Here is an 8322-nt window from a genome sequence, read left to right as displayed (position 1 = left end):
TGGCAGCGGTGGGATTCGAACCCACGCCACCGAAGTGACTGGTGCCTTAAACCAGCGCCTTAGACCGCTCGGCCACGCTACCTTGGAGCCCCAATGGGTTCTTATTAATTTTTGTATGGCAGCTCCTGATAACGATTAGGTAAGAAAAAATAACCTACCAGACAGGCACCCAATAAACTCAACTTTTATGGCCGGATGATTTAATGAAGCCAACAGTCATACCGAACGAAACATGTGCGTTTGAAAGCGAAAGTGCTCAGCTGCTCGGTGGCTGATAACCTCTCCTAGACCGGCTACAATGTTGCAGTTTACATTGCAGCAGTTGAATTTAATTACCGATTCAGTGTGATGACATCAGATAATTCTGTGTGTCAAAATGACTTATAATAGCGGCTACAAAGTCGTCAACAATTATTTATTGTTGTTGCATAACAAAATAGAAAATTTAGCGTTTTCAGACATTCGCTAATTTACAGGATTATGTATTGTGAATTATTGTTAATATTGTGCTACCATTGCTTTGTTTGACATTTGTGTGGGATAAAACAAAGGTGTTGTAAATACATAAATACCTAAATTGTCATAAATGCAGCAAGGAATTATTTACTACCATGCCAATATCAATTAACATATTTTCGGGATACATTGTGATTGTTTTTTTGAGTGATAAAACATTAAGAATTGATCTTTGTGTACACTCGAAGAATGCAATTATCACAGGAAAAATAGCTAAATTTCACGAAATTCGAATGTGAATTCCCCTTCATATCGTGACGCTTCATTTCTTCTGAAATCTAGGATGAAATTTCAACGAATTCACAAGAATTCGAACTAATCCCTTAGATTCGGGACAATGTTTTACTGATTGACGTTAGACACGTTTCCTGTCAAAAATTGTATCTCCTGCTATCTCGTTAATAAAAAAAACAGCAGTACTTAGTGTTAATGAGTTGAATTTGGAAAATGATTTAGTCATGAATCGAAAGAGAATTTTCGAAACAACCCATAAAAATTTAAATTAATTTGATCCCAAGAAAAAATAATCAATCAAACACATAGTTTATAATCGAATTTAATTTGAAAATAAAAAGAAAGGAGAAAGTGCTCAGTGATTCAAATCTGAATTTAAAAAAAAATATTATCAAGTTCTACCAGCCAATAACATAAAGGTTTCATAAATTTATTTTTGGAATTTATAAAAATTAAAATCTATATATATAAAAAGCAATTTCTGTGGGTTTGTTTGTTTGTTTGTTTGTTTGTTTGTTTGTTTGTTTGTTTGTTTGTTTGTTTGTTTGTTTGTTTGTTTGTTTGTTTGTTTGTTTGTTTGTTTGTTTGTTTGTTTGTTTGTTTGTTTGTTTGTTTGTTTGTTTGTTTGTTTGTTTGTTTGTTTGTTTGTTTGTTTGTTTGTTTGTTTGTTTGTTTGTTTGTTTGTTTGTTTGTTTGTTTGTTTGTTTGTTTGTTTGTTTGTTTGTTTGTTTGTTTGTTTGTTTGTTTGTTTGTTTGTTTGTTTGTTTGTTTGTTTGTTTGTTTGTTTGTTTGTTTGTTTGTTTGTTTGTTTGTTTGTTTGTTTGTTTGTTTGTTTGTTTGTTTGTTTGTTTGTTTGTTTGTTTGTTTGTTTGTTTGTTTGTTTGTTTGTTTGTTTGTTTGTTTGTTTGTTTGTTTGTTTGTTTGTTTGTTTGTTTGTTTGTTTGTTTGTTGTTTGTTTGTTTGTTTGTTTGTTTGTTTGTTGTTTGTTTGTTTGTTTGTTTGTTTGTTTGTTTGTTTGTTTGTTTGTTGTTTTGTTTGTTTGTTTGTTTGTTTGTTTGGTTTGTTTGTTTGTTTGTTTGTTTGTTTGTTTGTTTGTTTGTTGTTGTTTGTTTGTTTGTTTGTTTGTTTGTTTGTTTGTTTGTTTGTTTGTTTGTTTGTTTGTTTGTTTGTTTGTTTGTTTGTTTGTTGTTTGTTTGTTTGGTTTGTTTGTTTGTTTGTTTGTTTGTTTGTTTGTTTGTTTGTTTGTTTGTTTGTTTGTTTGTTTGTTTGTTTGTTTGTTTGTTTGTTTGTTTGTTTGTTTGTTTGTTTGTTTGTTTGTTTGGTTGTTTGTTTGTTTGTTTGTTTGTTTGTTTGTTTGTTTGTTTGTTTGTTTGTTTGTTTGTTTGTTTGTTTGTTTGTTTGTTTGTTTGTTTGTTTGTTTGTTTGTTTGTTTGTTTTGTTTGTTTGTTTGTTTGTTTGGTTTGTTTGTTTGTTTGTTTGTTTGTTTGTTTGTTTGTTGTTTGTTTGTTTGTTTTGTTTGTTTGTTTGTTTGTTTGTTTGTTGGTTTGTTTGTTTGTTTGTTTGTTTGTTTGTTGTTTGTTTGTTGTTTGTTTGTTTGTTTGTTTGTTTGGGTTGGTGTGTTGTTTGTTTGTTTGTTTGTTTGTTTGTTTGTTGTTTGTTTGTTTGTTTGTTGTTTGTTTGTTTGTTTGTTTGTTTGTTTGGTTTGTTTGTTTGTTTGTTGTGTTGTGTTTGTTTGTTTGGTGGGTTTGGTTGGTTTGTTTGTTTGTTTGTTGTTTGTTTGTTTGTTTGTTTGTTGTGTGTTTGTTTGTTTGTTTGTTTGTTTGTTTGTTTGTTTGGTTTGTTTGTTTGTTTGTTGTTTGTTTGTTTGTTTGTGTGTTTGTTTGTTGTTTGTTTGTTTGTTTGTTTGTTTGTTTGTTTGTTTGTTTGTTGTTTGTTTGTTTGTTTGTTTGTTTGTTTGTTTGTTTGTTTGTTTGTTTGTTTGTTTGTTTGTTTGTTTGTTTGGTTTGTTTGTTTGTTTGTTTGTTTGTTGTTTGTTTGTTTGTTTGTTTGTTGTTTGTTTGTTTGTTTGTTTGTTTGTTTGTTTGTTTGTTTGTTTGTTTGTTTGTTGTTGTTTGTTTGTTTGTTTGGTTTGTTTGTTTGTTTGTGTGTGTGTTTGTTTGGTTGGTTTGGTTGTTTGGTTTGTTTGTTTGTTTGTTTGTTTGTTTGTTTGTTTGTTTGGTTTGTTTGTTTGTTTGTTTGTTGGTTTGTTTGTTTGTTTGTTTGTTTGTTTGTTGTTGTTTGTTTGTTTGTTTGTTTGTTTGTTTGTTTGTTTGTTTGTTTGTTTGTTTGTTTGTTTGTTTGTTTACTAGAGCTAGACAGCTGAAATTTGGCATGGATATGCATGACCAGGATTAAATTGAGATGAAAATTTGCAGACGGGATTTTCAGAAGAACGGACAATCGATTCCAGTAATCAAATTTTGTAGAAGGGCTCGGCAAAAGGGGTCGTCCATATCAACTGTTCAATGTTTTTGCGATATTGGCGTTTTAAAAGATTTGTTTTTGATGAAAATTTGCACAAAAGTATTTTGAGAAATGATCAATTGATTCCAGGTTTCAAATTCAGGGTCAAGAGACGGCCAGAGGGGTCTTCCATATTAGCACTATTTTTGCGATATTAATGCTTAAATACATTGGATTAAGATGGAATCTTGGTACGTGGGAGTTTCAAGGAACGAGTAATTGGATTCAGGAGTTATATTTTTATTCAGAGGTCTGCGATAGGTGTCGTCCATATAAACTGTTTAATGTTTTTGCGGTATTGGCGTTATTATGCATCCTATCGAGATAAAAATTTCCATTTTCCCATAGAAGTTTTAATGGAAGCTCAACTGTTTCAGGTTTTAAATCTCGAGTCAGGGGTCGGCAAAAATATTCGTGCATTCACTGTTTTTTCTATGTTGGGGATTAGATATTCTGCGAGTCGAGTGATGCGACTCACAAAATTTCACTTCTTTATCCTGACTCCAGGAAAAGTTTTTGAGAAGAAATTTTTTTGGCAAATATGTTTAAAAATTAAGAAAAAAAATCGAAGAAATGAAATCAAAATTTTTAGTCGTTGTGGTTATGTTATTTTGGAGAAAATAGGTAAACAACAAAAGTTAAATTTTCGATTCAAAAAAATAGGGTTGAGTACTTTCTAGTGCTGAAAGTATGTGTAAGACTGAACTTGTTGACAATTTAATTAATCGATTTTTAAATATATTTTTGGTCAAAACAAATCAATTAAAAAGTTGATTGTTTCTTAGCCAAATGATAACTTTATTTTTAAAAATGAAAAGAGGTTTATGAAACGAGGTTGATGAGCAGAAGATTAATAATTTATTCCTTACTGGCAATAAAGAGAATGGTTTTTTATTGGCAGGAAGCAAGAAATTATAATTCTTCTGTCATTTCAAAGCTGAATACGTTTATAACTTTGGAATAAAGTTTTAAATTTGTAGAAGAGCAGTTTTAAAATCCTGAACAAAAAATTTAATTTTGAAAGGCTTTTTAAAGTATGATTTTCAATTCGTTAAGGGCAAAGTGCGCATCATGGTTGCCGAAATCACAAAATAAGCTTCAATTTCACAGAATTTTGAATAAATTTTTATCACAAAATCTGTGTCACAGAACACAGAATTTTAGAAATATACGCAGATTTCACAGAATTTTGAAATTTTGGACGTTTTATCCAAAATTCTATTTCATATGTAAATAAAATATTTTGGAGAATTATGTTTGAATTGGAAAAAAAGAATAAAATTGGTATAGTTAATTGATTTTTCCTAAGTGAAATGTAAAAAAGGCGCAATTTGATATGACCATTGAATAAGATTTACGGAAAAGGCAGCACAGAATTTTTATAAAATCACAAAACGTCAGAATTTTATTTTTGTCAAAACACAGAAATTTTTTTTCGGCAACCTTGGTGCGCATATAAGTGTTCCCAAAAACGCCGGTTTACGTTCAATACGTGTTAAGTGATTCAAGTGCCCCCGAATGAGTTTGCCATGTAAAAACACTTCTATTTTTCTTCACAGATGGAAAAATGTATCGCTAGGCGCAGTGCTGCCAGATATACTGATATCATTATAAATAGTTGATTAAAACTATATGAAATTCAGAAACTTTTAATATTTTCTTTCATATTCCAGTTATGTTTTCCAATTCAACATAGAAATTTTCATTAGAAGTGATGTGATGTAAACTGCACATAAACTTAACAAAATATGAAATACACTTATAGATAAACGATTATGGCGCGCTTCGCCCTATCTTGACATGTTTATTAAAAATCGTTCAAATAACAGAAATAATAACTAAAAAAAGAATTTTTTGTTGTCTGATGAATATAAAGACCAATGTACATCATAAGAACAGATGATTGGTGTTTTTTTTTCCTTTTAGCTGTCGTTGTTCCTGCGAGAAAAGTAAAAATTGAAAAAAACTTCCAAACATTTTTGTTTTCGTTTTTCGTCAGTTTTACGTAATATAGAAAACTAAAAAGGTCCACAAATGTTTAAGAACGCATAAAAGAAATGTTGAAAAATGTTTCTTTAGTAAAATACTGATGGTGGCGCATCTTGTCGGCTCTGCACAATTTATACCCAGTTGGGAATTGTAAAGGGTGATATGGTCAAAATTTGGTCAATATCAACTTGGCGTATTTCTTTCAATTTTGCATTTGAAAAACCTGAACAGCCCTCATTTTGAAGGTGTGTGTGTGTAGAATGTTGCTCCTATTTTGATTTTGGAATTCACTCTTCAGTTGTCAAAATGCCGTCCAAGGAAGCAGTGCAGCGTATCAAAATTTTGCTCGCGCATCGTGAAAATCCGAGCTACTCGCACGCAAAGCTGGCAAAATCGCTAAAAGTTGCCAAATAAACCGGTACAAATGTAATTAAAGTGTTTGAGGAACGTTTGTCGACAGCCAGGAAGTCTGGATCGGGAGGAAATCGAAAACCGGAAGCCGCTGAGACGACTGGTACCTGTTCAATAACTAGTGCTTCTACCCTAGTCATAGTACGAGGTAAATTCGACTGCACTGTTAGTAATAGGATGCAAAATGCTTTAAATTACTGTCTAAAATGGTGCAAAAAAGAAGGACTTAACATAAATCCCTCAAAAACTACAATAATTCCATTCACAACAAAAAGAAAAGTTGGTATAAAGGAATTAACCTTGAAGAATCAACCCATAGCACTAGGAACTCAAGGTAAATTTCTTGGTGTTATTCTTGACCAAAAGCTGAACTGGAACGCGCACTTAGAATACGCTATTTCTAAATCTCTATCAACGTTCTGGGTATGCAGCAAGACTTTTGGAAAATCATGGGGACTAAAGCCGAATATGATCTCACGGATCTATACAGCAATATCGAGACCCAGATTATCCTATGCAGCTCTTGTCTGGTGGCCCAAAACATTACAGGAAACAACACGGAAGAAACTATGTAAATTACAAAGAGTAGCATGCCTTTCAATAACTGGAGCATCAAAGTCAACTCCATCGTCTGCGCTGGACGCAATCTTAAATCTCTTGCCTCTACCTGAGTACGTGCAGTTGGAGGCGGAAAAAGCAGCTTTAAAATTGAAACGAACTTATTTATTACAAAATTGAGAGCTTAAAGGGCACCTAAAAATTCTAAACAGGTTCAACATGAATGCATTGGTTACATCCGTTCAAGACTGGATGATTACTAAACCAAATTTTTATACAAGCTTCAAAGTTATTGCTACGGATCGATCCATATGGGCAGAGGGTGGCCCTACAACTAGGATAGGATCGATAAATTTCTTCACTGATGGCTCAAAAATGAATAATAATACTGGTGCCGGAATATATGGTCCAGGGGTAAACATCTCGATTCCAATGGGAGGCTGGCCCACAGTTTTTCAAACAGAAGTCTATGCGATATATTGTTGTGTGGAAATATGTTTAAAGAGAATGTATAGACACGCTAATATCTGCATATTTTCAGACAGTCAAGCAGCAATACGGGCTCTGAAAGCCCCAATGTGCAATTCAAAGCTGGTGTGGGATTGTATTAATGCTTTGAATCAATTATCAATCCAAAATCAAGTGAACATATACTGGGTTCCAGGCCACTGTGATATAGAAGGCAATGAGAAAGCAGATGAACTCGCTAGGAAAGGATCTGAAAGGCGCATGATTGGCCCTGAACCTTTTTGTGGAGTATCTACTTGTGCTCTTACAAGTGAATTAAAAAAATGGAAGAACTCAAAGATCAAATTCAAATGGCTTGTAGCCATCGGTGCTAGACAATCTAAAAAATTCAGAAAGCCCGATTCTTGTGAACTTCTAAGTCTATCTAAAAGGGATCTTAAAACAATTACAGACCTTTTTACAGGGCACTGTCCATGCAACTACCACTTACATAAAATAGGCAAACTCAGTAATGAGATGTGCCGGTTTTGTCAAACTGAAGTAGAAACTGCAGAGCACTTAATGTGTGACTGTGGATATCTTATGACACATCGACTGAAGGTTCTTGGTAAGCGAATCTTAACGCTCGATGATATTTGGAAGATGAAAGCCAGTAAGGTGGTGGGATTCATAAGAAATACCATCCCAAACTGGAATAATATCTCGATTTCGACTACAACTGGCATCTCTATCAATGATGACAGTATTGCGTGATCAGACAAATAATAAATTGGGTTATTCCACAAAAGATCACAAAAAGTTGGTCGCAGTGGATCTTCTCATACAAAAAAAAATGTAAAAGCCTTATTAGCGTTTTCAGAACTACCTCAAAACAAACGGTTGAATCTATAGCCTAAGCATTTCTCATGACTATAATAAAACAGTTGTAAAGCTGTACGAGCTGCACAAAATAAAATCATAATAAAACCTAAATAAAACTTTCTTATACTACTTGGCTTAATTTTTACTTGAGAAGGCTCCATATAGTCATGGCTCATAAATTTCTGAAAGAAGATATAAATTAAGCGTTGATGGCAAATGGCATAATATCAGCAAAAACAATTCATGTTTCCGCCCGGGATCGAACCGGGGGCCTTCCGCGTGTTAGGCGGATGTGATAACCACTACACCACGGAAACGTGTATATCTGAATTGAACTCACCCTAGATTTAACAATCTTTTGTATTGTTAAATCAGTTTGATGGAAATGCCTTGACAAAAAAAAATTACAATTACAACAAGAAAACGGTAAAAAACTATATCCTCAGCGTTGATAAAGCTTAGTTCTTTTGGAAATAGGAAACTTTCTTTTGCTAATAGCTCGTTTGCTAGTAATTGGACATTCAAAATTTAGACAGCATTGAGCTGCCTGTAAAAAGTACTATCAGGCCTATTTTTGTCAAAATTTAAAATTTACGCGTTTTTGAGATATTTACGATGTAAGAGAAAAAAAATTGCAATGTTTTTTTTTTTCAAAATCCGTCATTAATAAATTGATAGCTGACAAAACCGTTGATCATTCAAAGAATTACTGTGTGTGAGTGGTGGAAAAGTATGCAAACACTGTCCAAAATGTCCACAAAATACAAATCATGCATTGGAGTG

At 32.8% G+C, this 8322-nt stretch overlaps 2 non-coding genes across 2 annotated transcripts; both read right to left on the bottom strand.

Moving 5' to 3' along the window:
• Positions 1 to 82, bottom strand: Trnal-aag (transfer RNA leucine (anticodon AAG)). Its single transcript has one exon. It is a non-coding gene; the product is annotated as a tRNA-Leu (tRNA).
• Positions 83 to 7783: 7701 nt separating this feature from the next.
• Trnav-aac (transfer RNA valine (anticodon AAC)) lies at positions 7784 to 7856 on the bottom strand. The gene has a single exon. It is a non-coding gene; the product is annotated as a tRNA-Val (tRNA).
• Positions 7857 to 8322: the final 466 nt, after the last annotated feature.

This window comes from Uranotaenia lowii, unplaced genomic scaffold (assembly GCF_029784155.1).
Source record: "Uranotaenia lowii strain MFRU-FL unplaced genomic scaffold, ASM2978415v1 HiC_scaffold_72, whole genome shotgun sequence".
NCBI lineage: Eukaryota > Metazoa > Arthropoda > Insecta > Diptera > Culicidae > Uranotaenia > Uranotaenia lowii.
This window is presented reverse-complemented; position numbering and strand designations above follow the sequence as displayed.